The sequence below is a fragment of the Microtus ochrogaster genome, chromosome 2 (genome assembly GCF_000317375.1).
Source record: "Microtus ochrogaster isolate Prairie Vole_2 chromosome 2, MicOch1.0, whole genome shotgun sequence".
Classification (NCBI taxonomy): Eukaryota; Metazoa; Chordata; class Mammalia; order Rodentia; family Cricetidae; genus Microtus; species Microtus ochrogaster.
In genome coordinates this window covers 26,964,558-26,983,672 of record NC_022010.1, presented here as the reverse complement: position 1 = coordinate 26,983,672, position 19,115 = coordinate 26,964,558, and the positions used below count along the sequence as shown (strand labels likewise).

At 46.4% G+C, this 19,115-nt stretch overlaps 1 protein-coding gene across 3 annotated transcripts in view; it reads left to right on the top strand.

The window, feature by feature from the left end:
* Positions 1-19,115, top strand: part of Caln1 (calneuron 1) — a 463,165-nt gene that overhangs the window by 217,655 nt on the left and 226,395 nt on the right. The window lies entirely within an intron of this gene.

Sequence of the window (19,115 nt, the reverse complement as noted above, 5' to 3'; positions counted from 1 at the left end):
CGTGCAAGCCACAGAGACTGAGGAGGTCAGAGGAGAACTTACGGGAGTCAGTTCTGTCCTTCCATCATGTGAGTCCCGGGAATTGTATTTGGTTTATCAGGCTTGGCAGAAAGTGCCTTCAGCTGCCGAGCCTTGTCTTGCCGATTCCTCTCATGCCATCTTGATCGAACATGCAACTAACGGGAGCAAGTGAAGAATAGCGTCAGGCTCTGCACGTGTGACCCTCATGTCCTCTGTTCTACTGGAATCAGTTCACGACACTGGCAGGTACCTTAGGCAAGAAAAACAACTCCAGCCTGCCTCAGTGCTACCTGACCTGTGGCTCCGGTTGTCCGTGACTGGTGGCTTGAGGCTTGAGGTATAGCTGGGAATTTTGAGACTTGCGTGTATTACATCTCTCCCTCAGCATTTGCTTTATGTTATGGTTGGGAAGTCTGGCAGCTACAAAAGGAAAGGTCTTTTCTCTCTTTTGGGAGGATAGTATTTCTCTGAGAAGCTTATGCTGGGGTGTGTGTGTGTGTGTGTGTGTGTGTGTGTGTGTGTGTGTGTGTATGTGTGTAGGAGTGGGTATAAAACAGCCTAGGTGGAGCTTAGGCTGGCCTGGAACATGCAATCTCCCTGCTTTAGCCTCTTGCTACTTAACCCAGGCTAGCCGCCCAGGGCCTTCAGAGAATCTCCTGTCTCTGCCTCCCTTGTCTTCATAGGGGCACTGGGATAATAAACACACCCTACCATGTCTACCTTTAGGTGGGTCCTGGGGATTTGAACTCGGGTCCTAAACCTTGTGAGGACCCTTGTGAGGACCCAGTGAGCTATCTTCTCACCTCCTGGCGTTTTTCTTCTTATGATGATGTTGGGATTAGAACTCTGGACCTCCTGCCACCAGACCGTCCTTTGGCCCCTGATACACATGCTGTGCCCTTGGGGGTTTCACCTCGTCCATCTCCTGGCTTCCTTCTCATCAGCTGCTGCTGGTTTGTTTCTGCAACATGGATTCTGCTCCTCTGCCTTTCATATCCACACTAAATCCACCAGACAATTTCATTTACAAAGAGGCTAGTTATTTTCTGACATTTAGCCATTAACTGCCCAACTTCAGGAATGAAATGATTGAATAAAGAATTAACCACATCGATTATGACCCTGATGTTTGCGGATAAATTCCACTCCATTTGCTCCTTACGGGCTCCTCTAATATTGTCTTTGGAGCTAAATGATGCAATTAATATTCTCCGTCCTCAGCAATTGGCCTAATTTTCCCCGAGCAGGTGCGTGGTGCCGCGTGAGAACTGGAGGCCTGTGAGGCAGCACCTGGCTTCTGAAAGGTTGGTCAGGGAGTTGAGGGCGCGAGGGGATTCTGAGGCAGACACTGAGGTGGATTGTTATTTGGGGTAAGAGATTTGTTAGCGGAGCCATGGAGTTATTAATGGCATGGACAGACAGACAACGGCGTGATGGGTGACCTAAGGAGAGAGTTCAGGCCCATGAGGTGGACTGTAGTCCCTTCTTAGGGTCTCACGGACGAGATGGATGTTTCACCATCAAGGCCTGCAGCAGCCAGCCCCTCATCGCTGGGCTGCAGAGGGAGGGGGAGAAATTCCAGAAAGGATGTTGAGGGGGAGGGGGCTCACCTAGTGGAGGGGTGTTCACTGTATAGATAGCCTTCTGATGTCCTGGAGTTTGGCAGCTTGAACCTCGGAATGTCCCTGGGGAAGTGAGAGTTAGGGCTAGTCTCCTGAATCCTGTACCTGAGAAGTCTGTTTGGGAGTTAGAGATTCTCAGATAGGCTTTCTGTAGGGGGCTCTCTATTTCCTTTAGAGAAGAAAGAGGCTGCTGGGAACCCACTCCTGGTGCCATGGAGGTGGTCCATCACCTCTTAGAACACACTATACATTGTCCAGACCCCAGCAATGGTCTGGAGATCCCGGAACTGCATCCTCTCTGTTCCCCCTCCTCTTCCTTCTCCCCACTCTTCCTTGTTCTCCCCCCTCCTCCTCCCCATCCTCTTCCTATCCCTTCCCCTGCTCATTCACCCCTCTCTCTTTCTCTTCTTCCTCTTCCACCCTTCTTTCTCCTCCCTCTCCTCCCCTTCTCTCCTCCTCTCCATCCTCCTCCCCCTCTCCATCCTCCTCCCCCTCTTCCTCCTCCCCCTCCTCTTTCTCCCTTCTCCACCTCTTCCTCCTCCTCCTCCCATATGTCTTCCTTCACCGAGTCCCAGCTTCTGTGGTCAGATGATGGCTACTGTGGCGGCCATGGGTGTCTCCTCGGCACCTCTGTGAGACCAGGACCTACACCGGTTGTGAAATGCCTTTGGAGCCAGGGCCGTAATCAGCTCCTTAACAAGACAGCCTCTGCCACTCCTCAATAAGCTAGTTAAGCCAGCAATAATGAAAGTCAGGAAAGAAGATTTATTCAATGTGGTCACATTGGAAGAGAAACCAAGAAATTCTAAGCTCTCCTGCTTGCCCCCTCCCCCTTCATTTTCAGTGTCTCCATATGAGGTTTACATTTGAATAGAAGGCAGGAGCCAGACGTGGTGGCACATAACTTTATTCTAGTACTCGAGAGACAGAGGCAGGTGGATCTCTGAATTTGAGCCATAGGGCGTTCCAGGCCAATCAGGGCTACAGAGTGAGCCAAGCTAAGCAGTCCTGTCAAGGTGTGGTCCTGCCCATCACTGACCCATCATTGCGTTTCTTGAAAGATGGTTTGACAAGTTGTTAGAACACTGTGAAGTGTCTCCCTGGGAGACAACTCCCCTTCCTTGGCTAGTGTCAAGGCATCTGCCTTTTCCTTCTCCTAGTACAAGGCTCCTAGGGAAATAAATACTAATTCCTTGGGGTCCATTGTATTAATAACCTGATAGACAAATGGGGGCACAAGCGTCTATTTGAACTATTTTTATTCCTGTCAGGATGGCTCTGGCTTTACTGTTCATAACTTCCTGCAGGTCAATCAAGGACAGGTCCCCATCCCCCGAGTCCTTAGAGCCTGCTGCTCCTATTTCTCCTTGATAGAAGGGATCACAGATGTTGTCACTTGGGCCTTTAAAACTCGTCCTGGCCCAGTCTGCATTTCTTCTCGAGTCTCTCTCCCCATGTGATCCCCTCTCGCCCATTGAGTAAATTAGGAATTCCAGTACATTCTTCACGATTCCGCCTTTCCCAAACCTGGACCCCTGAGCCTGGCTGGAATGCTCTTAGTCTTAGAAATTGCCACTGACTCCAGGGTCCCCGGCTGTGGTACAGACATGTCTTCAGGTTCCCCGTGTTCCCCTTAGGCTGTGCCACCTACTCACGTCCCAGTCCCTCTGCAGACTTAACCACCTTGATCCTCTCTGTTTGGTTGAAAGCATCACCTCAGCTCCCTGGCACTCTGTATACAAAAAGTCTGGATTATTTGGTTGGGACCTTCACCCCAGTTCCTGGCATAAGATCCCTCCCCTGGGAGTTGCCTCAGTCCAAACTCCACTTCCAAGAAAGCCCACCCAACAGTGACCCTTCCCCAGGGAAGGTTGGGACCACTCCCACAGGCTCTTTAAACTGTCCCCCAGAGAATGAACACATGGTCTCTGGGTTACCCGTGGTCTCTCATTGTTTCCCGAGACCACCCAGGAGTTTTGTCATCCATTGCCATCTATTAAACCTAGGTATCTTTTAATTCAGTCTTATTTGGTCTGATTGGGATTATTTGCATCAGCGGAGAGGTTCACATTAAGAAAATACTAAACACTCTCACTGGAGGTTTAGGACCAATGGCTCAGCTCCAACAGGAATAACAAGTATGTGACCTGGGGCTGAGGGCTCAGCAGTTAAGAGTGTGGACAGGTCTTTCAGAGGACCTGAGTTGATATTCAGCACCCGTGTCCTGTTGTTCACAATAACTCCAGCCCCAGGATGTCCAGTGCTCTCTTCTGGCGTCCTCATGTATTCTCTCTCAAAAATAAAAACAAATACATAACTTGCTTTTAATTTTACATGTGCTCACAGTTAAGAGACCTTTTTGTTTGTTTGTTTGTTTGTTTGTTTTTCAAGACTGGGTTTCACTGTAGCTTTGGAGCCTGTTCTGGAATTAGCTCTGTAGCCCAGGCTGGCCTCGAACTCACAGAGATCTGCCTGCCTCTGCCTCCCAAGTGCTGGGATTAAAGGCATGAGCCACTACCGCCTAACTGACTTTTAAAGCATTGGGATTTTTTAAGCAGTGGCATTTTTAAAGTCAGACTGTGCTTTATGATATTAACACGAGACCTTGGAGGACAAGGAGTTGAATAGCCAGGCAATGGACGTGTCTGTGAGTTAAGCTGACAGTGGGTGGGGTAGCCCAGATAGTATTGACTGTTATCTCAATAATACCCTGCAGTCATCCAAGAAGGGAATCTTAGTTGAGAAATTACCTCCTTCAGATTGGTTTGTGGGCATGTCTGTGGGGCATGTTCTAGATTATTCATTGATGTAGGAAGGCCCAACCCACTCTGGGTGGCTCCATTCCCTAGGCTAGTGGTCTTAAGATATAAAAGAAAGATAACAAAGCAAGAGCCTCAGAACCAGAGAGTGAGCAAACAAACAGCAGCCTTCCATGGTTATTTCTTAAGTTCTTGCTTGAGTTCCTGCCCTGACCTCCTTGAGTGATGGACTGTGACGTGGACACAGAAGCCAAATAAGTCCTTTCCTCCCCTGAGTTGTTTATGGCCCAAGTATTTCATTACAGCCACAGAGAGGAAACTAGAACACTCAGTGACCTGCCCCAATGCACTAATTAGAGAGATAAATAATGGTGAAAAGCAGAGAGAGGAGATTTAATCAGTGCACACAGGGGGAGGGGAACGGATAGAGGAGTCTGGTGACCTCATGTTCATTTTGGGGGTACTGACATGAGACTAAAGTTAAGGGGGGAAAAGTGTACATAATTAATCAGTCGTTCAGATGTGCCAATTATTATCTCAACTCTGGCTCTGTATGGTGTCCCAAAGAAGTCTTTATAGCTTGGGGTGGGGAGACAAGCTAGTTTTGGGGAGATTGTTCCTGCTTCTAATGTGGCCTCAATATAATGGACAATCATCCGCATCTGGGGGGGGCGTGGTTCTGTTAACTTCTGCTGTTCCTGGAATCCAAGATGACTCCAGGTTTAGGAGGAGGTCTATCTTGGCATCTTCAGCTTCAAAGGGAGGTGAGTTAGTTTAATTAGACAGGCACTCCTTGAATGGCTAACCATGCTAATACTGAGTCAAGCAGGATTCTGAACCAAAGTCAAGGAAACAGACACAAAATGAAGGCAGAGATGCCAGGCTTATATCCTGATTTTTGTCATTTGTTTCTACTATGTATCTCAGTTGTCCCCAAGTTCCTGGCCCTTTTTACTACATCACGGCCAAAGAACGTGATTTTAATAACTAAAGAATTGGTGGTACAAGAAGAGACTAAGCAGGTAAGTCAGGATGTGAAGAATAGTCTTATCTGTTTTAGATACTGGTGACATCAGCAGCTGAAAAACTGGGGCGTTCCTAAGGATTTAAGAACTGTTAGGCTAGGAAGATAGCTTGGTCAGCATGCTTGCCTTGTAAACATTCAGATCTGGGTTCCATCCACAGGATCAATGTTAAAACAAAAAAGCCCAGTATGGTGGTGCATGCTATTAATGCCAGCACTGGGGAGATGGATACAGGTGGAGCTCCATGGCTCAGTTGCCTGCCAGGCAGCCTAGCCTAATCAAGGGCCTCCCGCCTCCAGGTTCCAGGGATAAGCCCTCTCTCAAACCACAAGGTGGACAATAATGAGGAACAATAGCCAAAGTTGATCTCTAGCCCCTCTCCATTAGAAAAGAAAAAGAAATAGAAGAGAAATAGAACCAGGAATGGTGGTAGACATGTCTAATGCCAGCACTCAGTAAAGCTGAGGCAGGAGGATCAAGAATTCCAGGCTATACTTGGCTACACCACAAAGTCAAAACCAGCCCTGAATTATATACAGTGAGACACCTTCTCAGTATCCACTCGCAAAAATATTAGAAGAGGCATTTGATAGATGGTCCAACAGTTAAGAACACTTATTGCTCATATGGAGAACCTGGGTTTGAACCACAAGGTGGTTCACAACTGTAACTCCAGTTCTAGGGGATCTGATACCCTCTTCTGACATCCACAGGCACTAACTATTCATGTGGCGCACATAGAAGCACATGGGCAAATCACTCAGGCATGCAATGAATAAAATTTTGGAAATATACTAGAAAGAGGTAACCTCATCCAAAATTTTATACGCCAACAAGACAAAGCTAAACTGAGTTTAGCATTTCAGGTAGGTTAAAGCTGATGGAACCCCTGCCCCCGAAAGTAAAAGAACAAAGCAAAACAGACTAGAAATTGACCATGGAAGTCCACCAAGGCCAGAAAAGGGCTGAATGCTCCTGGCTGACATTCTGGATTGAAAGGAGGTAGGGGAAATGAGATTTTAAATATGTATGAGTTGAGCTGGGCTAGAGGGTGTCTATGTAAAATGGCAAGAGACAAAATTCCGAGAGCCAAGTGATATGGACAGATGGTGAGTGGGGAAAGAGAGAGACTGGGGGGAGGGCAGACAGCTTAAAAGTTCTCCTTCTGCCATAGACCCTCACTTCTTGATGGTCAGCAGGGTATTTACTTCTTAATGTCCAGCGCTAGCCCTGAATAGGATCATCTGTGTTCTCAGAGTCCTCTGTTAATAGAGGCGTAGAGCATCCTTTGTCAGAACATGGCTCACAGGGTAGAGCCCAGAGACTGCGGAGGCCTTATGCAAGTGGTACTGGCAGTTCACCATCACTTCTAGATCAGTTTCTTCCAGCTGTGTAGACGGTAATATAGCCATGCTGTGTCTTGACAATCTCTTCGTTCTGCCTTGTTGACCTTAAGATTTCAAAGGTTCAAGTGTGACTCCCTACTGAGGCAAGGATAAAAAGAGGAAAAAGGCAGCATGGGGAAAAAAACCCTCCCTCTGGAATCGGGCTGGGAGTGAAAGACTTCAGCACAGTTGATAAACAAAATTGCCAGGGAGTGGAGAGGTTGCTCATTGGTTAAGAGCAGGTACTGCTTTTATAGTGGACCTGAATTTCATTCTCAGTACTCAAGTTGGCTTCTCACACCACCTGAAACTCCTGCCCCAGAGGATCTCTGGCCTCTGTGGACAGGACACCTGCACTCATGTGTACTACCCTTCACACACAATTAAAGTAAATCTTAAGAAAAAAATCGAAACTGCCTGCAATACAATGATTGTTTTCCTGGAGGTATCTCAAGCAAGGATGTTTTAACATGACTGTCCTAGTTAGCTTCCTATTGCTGTGAAAAACACCATGACCAACAGCAAAGTTGGGAGGAAAGGGTTTATTTCACCTTCCAGTGGTAGTCTATCATGAAGGGAGGTGAGAGGCAGACACTCAAGGCAAGAACCTGGAGGCGGGATTGGAAGCGAAGGGCCATGGAGGAACACTGCCTAGTGACTTGCTCCCTATGCCTTATAGCATTAAGGATCACCTCCACAGGGTTGGCACCACCCACAATGGGCTGTGCCCTTCCACATCAAGCATTGACCAAGAAAATGCCCCCACAGACTTCCCTACATGTCAGTCTTATGGTGACATATTCTCAATGAGCCTGGCATGTGTCAACATACTGTGATTATTTAGGGTCACACTGTGTGTGGTGGCCACGAGTGTTTTAACATTCCCCTCTCATCCCTAAACCTAAACAGTACACCCTGTAAAACCTTATACTTTCATTTACAAAGGGTGAATTCTTTAAGAGAAATAAGTAAAACAACTCATCTATATTTTTCCTTGATTCTTAGACTTAATCTTTAAATCTTGCTGTAAATTGCACCCTTGCTGTAAATTATTAAATAACTTACAAAACTGCAAAATCATTTGTGTGTACTTATATGTGTCCATGGCAGGCCAGAAATCAATTTCAAATGTCCTCGTCTATCTCTCTCTCTAGTTTTTGAGATAGGGTCTCTCACTGAATCCGGAGTTTATCAGTATGTCTAAGTTGCCTAGCCAATGAGCTTCCGGTATCTGTCTTTGCCTTCCAGTGTTTGGGTTGCAAATGTGCACCACAGTGCCTATCTTCTACATTGGTTTGGGGGACCCAAACTCAGATTCTCACGCTTGCATTGCAAGCTGTTTTCCCACTAAGCCATCTCCCCATCCCCAATACCTACCATTCAGAGATGTGTAAGTGCGGCTCTCCCTCTCGAGAACTCTATGTCCATGTGTTTAATGTGTACTCTCCTATTCCTAATTGTCTGTATCTCTCTAAATTCCTTTGCTTCAGCTAAAATATATACCTCTCTCTTCTATTAATAAACTCACTAGCTTTGTGTCACTCTGACTCATTGTGCTTGCTAGTTTTAACTATCAACTTGACACAATCTAAAATCTCCTGGAAAGAGATCTTAACTCTCTTAATGGGTAGTTATGTAGGCCAAGTTAACCTGTGAGCGTGTCTGTGGGGACTTGCCCTGATTGTTAACTGATACAGGAAGACCTCTCCTGAATGTGGGCAGCACCATTTCGTTGGCTGTGACCTGAACTGTATGAGATCAGAAAAGCTAAGCAAGAACAACTCCAGGAAATGTTGGTTCATTTCTTTGTACTGTTAACTGTGGGTATAGTGAGACCAGATGTCTCCCGTCTTCTGCCACTGTGACTTCTCTTCAGTGGTGGACTATATGCTTTTCTTCCCTTTGTCCCTTAGGCTCAGGGTGTTTTTATCACAACAAAATATATGAAAGTAGAATACTCACCTTGGTACTCTTTTATGCAGTATAGTCAAGATTCTGGCCTTACCTGAGTAGAAGTTCCTAAGAAAGAAGGAACTCTTCAGATCACTCCTGGGCTGGGCTGTGTCTTGCCACCAACTCTGACACAACACTTATTCTGTAGAGTTTGCCTCCATCCTAAAGAATTCTTTGGAATCTTGAATTATTCTGTTTGCTATTCTTGCCAATGGACATCTGGTCAACCTCTTTTTTGTCATCTAGATTAGATTTTTGAAGCCTGAAGGGTTTACTCACTAACCATGTCTCCCAATGTATCTGATAGATAGTAAGTAAACACCAGCTGTTTGTGAAGTGAATACCTATGTTAATCATCTCCAAATCTGTTTTTTTCTTTCTTGACCTTCCTTTGAGAAGGTAGAAATGCTTCCTAACTTTTTTCTTTTTTAATATTTATTTTAAACTTGCATTTGAGTTTGTGTGTCAGTGTGTAGGATGTGTGTATGAGTGAAGTGCTGGAAGAGGAAGATAGATTCCCCCAGAGTTACACAGAGTTGTTAGCCACCTGACATGGGTGGTAAGACCCAAGCTCAGGTTCTCTACAAGAGTGCAGGACATCCTCATAATCAGTCAGCCATCTCTCCAGACCCCCAAATCAGTCAGTCCATGCCTTATTGTGAATAAAGACCTACACATCTGTATCTTGAATCTTCTGGGTCATAGTTACCTCACCTAGGAGCTGGATCTTTCCAGTTTTGTAATTTTTCAACTATGTGTACCCACAAAACACGTGCTTTCCATTCATCACTTCATGCAGTGGAAACTGTCATTCAAGCTTGGGAAGATCACTCAGAAGGCCCAGTTGAAGATCTGAGTTCAGATCCCTGCCACCCATATAAGTGCTGGGTGTGGTGGTAGGCATCTATAATCCCACTGATGGACTGAGACTGAGACAGGTAGCTTCAGGCTGCTCCCTGCCAAGTGAGTTTAACCAAGTCAGTAAGCTCCAGGTTTAGTGAGACCCTGTATGGATAAAACATAGTGGGATGCAGTTGAAGAAGATATCCGACATTGACTTCTGTCTTCTACACACATACCCACAAATACACATCCACATCACAAGCATGCATACACATGAGCACATAAACAACCCCTCCAACACACAAATGAAAAGTCACATTCTTTCTGAAGATACAGAAAATGAGTAGACTTTTGCATCCTGTGGGAATCGTGCCAGGAAATTAGATGTTCTTCATGACTAACTTGAAGTTGCAAGTTGGGGTTGCCAGTGGCATCTGGCTCCCAAAGTCAGGGTGTTAGCAACAACATTCCCAATGGCTGGTGTCTGACCTTTTCCTGAGTCTGTCTTCACTGTGATAGGTAGACCTTTGTCCTGGTCCCTGCCTCACCTGGTTGTATCTTTATGAAGATCGTGTAGATCTGAGGCAGGACTTTGCCAGAACACTGAATCTGGGTCTCAGTGCTGGTCATGGGTAATTTTAAAATATTTTTGCTAGTATATGTGAATTGTACACACTGATGGGTTTCAGTATAACATATGCATGTCTAATGCATTTTGATCTTGTTTACCCCACATTACCCTTTTCCATCTCACTTAGATTCCTATTGATTCTCTTCCTCCCTCTCCCCAACCATTCCTCCCTTCTTCTACCTTCATGTAATGTGCGACCCAGTGAGTTTTATTAGGGTTATGCAGAGGCTTCTGGGGTGGGGTGGGGGTAGGATTGTTTCCTAGAGCAGGGCATCATACCTGACTCGACCACTGAAGACTTGTCACTCCCTCCTCCTGTAAATCCTTAGAGGAGCAGAGCCTTATGACTTCTCTAGCTACTATAAGCTGTCTGTATCCTCAGAGAGGGGTGAGGCATGATAAGCCCTTTTTTCAGCCACCGTGGATTCTCTACAAACCCTCAGGGAAGGAAGGAGCCTTGTAAGCCCTTCCTTCTCCATAGCAGGATAATTTTTAAGGAAAACCAATTACTGCAAAACAAGAAGTCGGTTTCTTTGGCTGTACAGCAAGATCCTTCCTATCCAAGGCCCTTTGGGCTCAAGACCATGAGCATCACTCTAAGGAGGAGAAGCCCAGCTGAATCCCATGGGAATGGAGATTTGGCTCTGGACAACCCAGCAGGGCTATTATATTCCTTCTCTCGGGAGTGTCTTATTGTATATCCCTTTATATTTCATGTGCCAGGGGGACAGCATGATATTGAAACTGGGATTGCATGGGTGTTGCCCAATTCTTTGAGAAAGCAATGAGCAGAGACTGTAATTGAAATCTGAGAATTGAGATTTATTCAGAGAGTCAGACAGCTGAGAAGGCATTATCATGCTAAAAGACCTGTGGTCTGTCTCACCATGATTAGCAGTTAATGGAGGGAGGGAGTGGACTCAGGTAGTCTTCCAGTGTCATGCCTACTGATGTGATGACGCTTGATTAAAATGACTTACGGCATTGAGGGGAAGTCAAGGCAGGATCTTGAAGCAGCCTGTCACACTCACAGTGAAGAGCAGAGACCGATGAATGCTTGCTTGCGTTCCACTCAGCTGTTTTTCTCTCCTCGTATATAGTCCAGGATTCAAAACCAGGGGATGGTGCTGCCCACTTTCAGGCTGGGGCTCCTGACAGCACTTACGGATCAGGATAGCCCCCTATTGACCTGCCTCTTGGTCAACTTGATCTAGACAATCCCCCACTGAGAGTCTCTTCTAGGTGACTCTAGGTCGCGTCAAGTTGACGATTCTAAACACTGCCCATCGCAAGTCATTCCAAAGTTTAGTCTTCCCCTCTGGTCTTGTCTGACTGTCTTATCCCTGAGATTCAGGGTGTTGGTGCTTTCTCCCTTACTACCCTCTCTTTCTGTGTAGCAGGGCCTTGGCAAATGCCAAGGCTACCAAGTCTTGCATTTCCCTTCAAAATTATATCTATCAAAGGTAACTCAGAACAAGCAAGTTGTTAGCAGTGTGTATTTGCTGGGCTACCTGCAGTGTTCACACGCAGATTTCTTTCTGAAACACAATGTTCTTCACAATGTAGATTATAAAGTGGCCCATCTTCCTTTCTGATGGTTATTTCTAATTATCCACTTGATGCAACCTAGCATCCTCTGGGAAATCTGGGAAGAGAGTCTCATGAAAGATTGCCTACATAGGATTGGCCTATAGGGGTAGGTCCGTGGAACATTGTCTTGATTCTGTTCATCGATGTATGGGGAAAGTGCCCAGTGTGGGCAGCATCATTCCCTGGGTTTGGGTCCTGGACTGTGAAAATGTAGAGATAGGGCTAAGCCTAAGTAAGTGTTTATGTAGCCATTGCTCTCTTCTTGACTGTGGATGTGATGTCGCTAGTACTTCAAGCTCCTGCTGCTATGACCTCTCTGGGCTATGACCTCACCTGGAAGTGTGAGCTCAAACAAATCCATGTTCTCCTCTAACCATGTTATCCTCTAAGGTTTTTTGTTTGTTTGTTTGTTTGTTTTGTCAGGATGTTTTATCACAACAACAGAAATGAAACAAGAATAGTCCCCTATAACCATCCCAGGCATTGCTTCTGCAGCTTATGAGGGCATCTTAGAGGTGCTGGGGTTTCACTGAGCCCAACCATGCATTCAAGACTGGAAGGGAATCAAAGACTAAATCAAAGATGCTGGGACACCTAACTCTGATGAGCAAGAAACCTCAATCCCTACATCCCTACACACACACACACACACACACACACACACACACACACACACACGCATGCACATGCGTACATGCACGCACACACACGTATGCATGCACCCTTACACATACTCATACTGCCATCAAAGAAGGAATACCGGTAAAGAATACATGCTCATGGCCTATTTCCAAATGCTAGAGCTGTGGTCCCCACTTTGCATGGAAGAAGTAGAGCCAGAGCCCACTGGTGCTGCGAGCCAGACACAAAGGGGTCCTGTCTGCACTGATGTCTCTGCTGGTTTTATGAGCATTGTTCCATACCATGCTGTGCTAATAAGAATAAAAAGAGGCACATTACCTGTCTCTTCCAGCCAGTCTGGCTTGCTTTAGCCTGGGAAGATTGAATTTCCAGGAGCTCCGTGATGGGATTCTAGCTTTGTATTCTGTTTTCTCTTCCCCCCCCCCAATTCTCAGCTCCTTTGAAACCTAGTGAAGTTATTGCATCCTCCCCAAGGCACCCCCCCCCCACACACACACAGAGATATACAACAAACATGTAGACATGATGTATATACACCACACTTTGGTCAGTTAGGAGTCAGGAGCAGGTATCTTATGTAGTTGTTACCACAGTTATTACTGCCTGGGCCCTCACAGTCCCCCTGACAAGCCAGGTCCAGCCGACATTCTAATTAAAGGCCCCAATAATGGTGACAAACAGAAAAAGGAGATTTTTGACTATAATAGCCTCCCTTGGAAGAGGTCAGAGGGGTCCAAAGAACCTGCAAGTCCCTCTTCAGGATCGTGACGTGAGGCTTAGATTTAAATAGAGGGGATGCATAGAGCAGGGTGTGGTCCCACCCATCACAGACCTCTCCTTTTCTAGGCTTCAATCTTCTGCATGGTTGTTTGACACATAGTCAGAACTGCCTGGTACCAGGGCCCCAGCTTTCCCTTTCCCCAGTATGAGGACTCCTGGAGAAAGTTCATTGTTCCAATAATCCGGTAGCTGAAGAGAGAGGTGTTTCTTTGGGACAGCTTCCCTCCTGCCAAGACGGTTATGGTCTCAGAGAAGAACAGCAATGACCTACTGACCTCTGGCCACAGACGCACACAATGTTAAGAATACAGGCCGACATTCACAGTGATAGCTGGACGTGCAGAGTCCACAGAAGCAATGTGGGGCTCTGCAACAGACAACATCGTAACTATGAAATGTACCCCCAGATGGTGATGCTATTTGGGGAAGTTCTGGAAAGTTTAGGAAGTGAGACCTAGTTAGAAGATGTAGGTCACTGGGGGCAGGGAGTTGGGCCTAGGATCCTAGTGGGTATATTATGCCTGGCCCCTTTGTGTCTCATGCTCTGCTTCCCGAATTGCCGAGAAGTGAAGAAGTCTCCTCTGTCACACACTCCTGCCGCCATGATTTTTTTCCCCCAAAATATCTGTGACCTGTGTAAAGGTGAGGCCAACTAAATCCTATGTCCCTTGAAGGCTTTCGACCATGGTGATAACCAAACTTTACTAATATGGAAGGTGTACTAGGTACTTATTGCTGGGACAAAATCAACTTGATTGAAAGCAACTTGATGATGGAAGGTTTATTCCTGGTCACGTTCTGCTGTCACCGTCCATGTGATAGGGGAGGCGTGGTGGCAGGAGTGTGAGGCAGCTGGTCACAGTTGGGAGGGAGGGAGAAGGGGATGCTGCTGCTCACCTCCTTTCTCCTCCTCTTTAGTCTAGGACTCCAGCCCATGGAATTATACCCCAACAGTGTACAGTGATTTCCACTTCTATTAACTTGATCTAGAAACATCTTCAAGACAACTCCAGAGATGTATATAGAACCTGGATGGTTCTGGATGCTGCCAAGTGATAATATTAGCCACCACAAAGGGAACTACTGTGTTTGGTGCTCTCGGCGTCCTCAAAGAATGTGCAAAATCAGGGGAGAATGATGTGATGTGGAGATGATCCCCCACGAAGGAGTAGTTCAGGGAAAGAGGGGTTCGATGGGAAACTGTCTATCCACAACTCCAGCCGTGAGTCCTGGCAATAGCTCACATTGTCTTCTGGTCTATGGACTCTTCTGTTACCAAGTTTATAATGTCACTACCAAGCCTGGAGGGAGATCACCCTTATCCCGCTGTCCTAGTTAGCTTTAACTGCTATCAACTTGACATAGTTTGGAGTCATTTGATTAGGATGTCTTAACAAGAATTACCTAGATCATATTAGGCCATGTCTGTGGGGGCACTGTCTAGATTAGTTCATGGAGGAGGGCTCAGCCCACTGTAGGCAACACCATTCCCTGGGCAGTGGTCCTGAGTTGCATAGGAAAAGCTAAATAAACCTAAGTCTGAGACTGAGCCAGCAGGCAACATTCCTTCACGGCTCCTACTTCAAGGTCCTGTTTGAGTTCTTGCCCTGACTTCCTTCAGGGATGGACTGGGACCTGGAGGTGTTGACAAATCAACCCTTCCCTCCCCTGCATTGCTTTTGATCAAAGTGTTTGGTCCCAGTCACAGAATGAAAACAAGCAAGCCGTACCCTTTTCAGTTAGGGAAAGTGATGCTGGGGTTTGGACCAGCTGTCTTGAAACACTTCAGAAGATCCTGCCTGCGCATCTTGCCATCTCCAGTGTCTGAAGTCAAGCTGCACGAGGCTCTGGTATTTTTCAGTGCTCTCTGCCAAGACTGAGTTTTTTTCAGGATATATAGGACCGGGTAGGATAACTCAGAGGGCTTGGGTGTTGTGCTGATGTGAATGAAAACACGAAACATTTGGATTTGACTGAAAATTTGTTTTTATTCTCTCCATGGAAGGAAAGGAGAGGCTGGAAGGGAGGGCAGATTAATAAGGATGTAAGAGACACGAGCTTCCTGTTCTCTCGAAGTCTTAACGATGTTCGTGGATCCACAGAAGGGAGGGCTGTCAGGAGCTGCAGGGGCCTCATAGCCAACCCAGCTCATTTTACACAGGAGCAAATTGAGACCTCTGGTTTTGGCTGCCGACATAATTAGATACTAAGCCTGGCCGGGAGCCTGGAGTCATTGCTTGCAGGCTGGTCTTTCTCTTTGCTGGATCTACGTGTGTTTGCAGAAAGCATTCCCACATGATGAGCTAGTATTAATAAATGATTAAAAATCACTAGTAAGACTTGGTTCTTACTTTTTAAGGTTTACTTTTGTTTTTAATGATATATATGCTTTTATGTCTAGGAGCACAGGTACCCTTGGAGGCCAGGAGCTGATGTTGGATGTCCTGGCACTAGAGTTATAGGTGGCTGTTAGTCATCCAACCTTGGTGCTGGGAGTTGGACTTGGGTCCTCTGCAAGAGCAGCAAGCACTGTTAACTGTGGAACCATCTTTCCAGCCCCATAATTCTCTTTTATTTTTAATTTAATCCTATTTAGTTAATGCATGTGGTGTTTTGCTTGCCTGTGTATCTGTGTACCAATTGTATGCCTGGTGCCCACTGATGTCAAAAGAAGGAATCCGATCCCTTGAAACTGGAATTACAAACAATTGTGAGCTGCCATGTAGATAGTGGGACTTGAACCCAGGCCCTCTACAGGAGCAGCCAGTGCTCTTAACCACTCCGCCATCTCATCAGCTTTTCAGTACTACAATATTTACTCTGTTGATACGGATGCATTTGCAGCAATCTGCTCGCTCTCTGTCTAGCGCCCCCTACAGTATGAGCAGGGAACACATGGAGATGAGAAGTCTGTGATGAGACAGTTGGGAGAAGAGTGTGTGCACATGCATGTTGCACACGCACTGCTGTGCATGCCTGTGCACACGCACGGAGGCCAGAGGATTTTGGTGGGTATCCTGTACTATCCCTATTGCCTTGTTCGCTTGAGACAGGGTGTCTCACCAAACTTGCATCTAGGCTGATGGCCAGCAAGCCTCAACCATTCTCCAATTTTTGCCCACAGTGCTGTGCTGTGCTGCATGTCGTGAAAAAGGGCTGATGGCTTACTGAATAGTTAGCAGACTGAGAGAGACAGGCATGTCTGTGAATGGTGAGACATTTTTTTCTGGGGTCTATGTAAGCTGTAATCTCTGCAATCTACATAACTATCAACCTTGCACAACTTCTATATGATAGACTCATTTGATTTTTTTTTTGTTTTTTTTTTTTTGTTTTTGTTATTCGAGACAGGGTTTCTCTGTGGTTTTGGAGCCTGTCCTGGAACTAGCTCTTGTAGACCAGGCTGGTATCGAACTCACAGAGATCCGCCTGCCTGATAGACTCATTTGAGAAGCGTCTCAGTGAGGACTCATGTAGATGCAGTTGGCCAGTGGGCGTGTCTGGGGGGATTGCTAATTGTTAATTGATTGTTAATTGATGTGGGAAGACACAGCCTGTTGTAGGTGACACCATTTCATGGGCTGGACCCTGAGCAATAGAAGATCAAAGAAGGCCAGCTAAGTATGGCTAGCATGGGCACATCCATTTCTTTCTGCTCTTGACTGTGGATATGTTCAGCTGCTGGGGTCCTACCCTGACTTCACTGCAGTGATGGACTTTGACCTGAAGCCATGTCCCCGAACAAACCCTTGCCTCCCTTCCATTGCTCTTAGTCTGGGTGCCTGATGACAGCAACAGAAATGAAATTAGGAGTGATCTCAAAGGGCGAATGTGTCTTTGGCGAGGAAAGAGAAAAGGAAGTTGTTTAAGGAAGAATCTCAGGATGGAAGAGTATGATTACCCGGGAAACAGCCCTAGGGATGACAAGGTCTAATCTCCTGGAATCCCAAATGCTCCCCTGGAAAGAATTCTTCGGTGTGATTGAGTTAAGGTTCTTGAAATATGAGCTGTCTTGGATGAGCTGGGTGGTCCCCAAATCAAATGCAAATGTTCAGATAAGAGGGAGGTGGGTTGGCGGGAATACAAACTGTAGCAGTCACCGTGGGTCCCCCACAAACGAAAGACACAACTAGGGAGATGGCTCAGTGGTGAAGAACACATGCAGTTCTTCCGTAAGACCTAACTTTGATACCCAGTGCCCATACTGGGTAGTTCATAGCTGCCTGCCATTCCAGCTCAGGACGGTCAGCTGCTCCCCCTGGCCTCCTATGGCACCTGCACGCATTGCACACATTCCTCCCACCCCACTTATTCATAACTTCCCTTATGATTGAGTGTTATTACTCCTGGGTATTTGCCCAAAGGAATGGAAATCTAAGCCTGTATACCACATTTACATGTGAACACTTGTGATGATGGTTGCGCTAGGCACAATCGCTTGAATGTTGGCCCAATCTCTATGTATGTCTACAAATGATAAAGGAAACGCAGTACCTATACACAATAGGGTGTTATGGTGCCTGAATGAAGAATCGAGTTATGTGTTTGCAGGAAGCTGAAGGTTAAGTTAACTGAAATAAGAGGGGCTGAGAGAGACAAATATCATGGACTTCAATGCCCACGTTTGTGCAGTCAGTACTCTTACCACTGAGCCTTCCCTGCAGCCGCCCTACGCTGGAGTTTTTTTTGGAGCAACTCCAAGCGGCTGCAGATCCCATGTTCTTTTGATACCCGGGATGGACTTCTTTTCTTTAAACTCTGATCCTGAATTTCTCATGCCTTGCAAAGGGGGACATGATGAGAAATGTTCACTTAATCCAAGACTGCCAGTGTTGGAGGCTCGGGGCAGGGGGATGGGGAGTAGGTAGAACCTAGAGTAAAGAGCAGGAGACCTCCTGCCATGCTAAGTGAGCCCAGGGGATAGCAGAGCCCAGTTCTTTTCCAGACCAGGGAGAAAGTGATTAAAGTTGTCGTGAAGCTCTGTAACATTGGTGTTGAGCTGCGGCTGTTTATAAAACAACTGCAGATTACAGGGACGAAATGGAAACAGTGGGAGCCTTACCTCGTGTCCTCTGAGGTTATTAAACGCTGCGTGTCACCAGCAGCAGCAGCAGGGGGACTCTCACATTCCCCCCCCCCCCGACCCTGTCATTTCTGAGAAGCTTACACAGTCTCTCCCTTTATCAAGGCAATTTTCTGCTGGGGTCTCCACCTGACTGTGCCTACGACACCATGTGCAGATATTTAGGGCAGTCTGCCTCTTGCTTTTCTTTTTCTCTCCCGTTCCTCTCTCCCTCCTTTATTTTCCTGGACCTTCCTTTCTTCTTCCTCTCTTTCTTTTCAGTTTTATTTTATAATTATTTGTGTGTGTGTGTGTGTGTGCCTCTGTGCGCGCGCGTGCTCATGCATGTGTGTGAAGTCAGAGATTTACAGGTCAGAGATAGACTTTGGGGTTCTTCCTCAATTATTTCTCCACCTTATTTTCCTTTTGTCTATTTATATTTTGAGACAGATTTACCTGTGGTTCTGTCTGGCCTCTGTCTTGCCATAGCAATACATAAGCCTAGGATACCCTTGAACATCTGGTCCTTCTGCTTCCACCCTTCCTTCTGAGGGCTGGGGTTACTACTGAGCATCAGGATGCCCAGTCTACACAGTGCTGGGGTTGGAACCCTGTGGCTCCATGCATGTCAGGCCAGCACTCTATCAACTGAGCCTCATTGCTACACTCTTTCTTTCTGAAATCGTTTTTATCATGTGTCTAGTCATGGCAACAAGGAAGGCAGCAAGCCTCCTACTGGTACAGCAAGATGCTACTGTTAGTCACTCGTGGTTTGATGGCAATGAAGTGGCCACGTGACTGG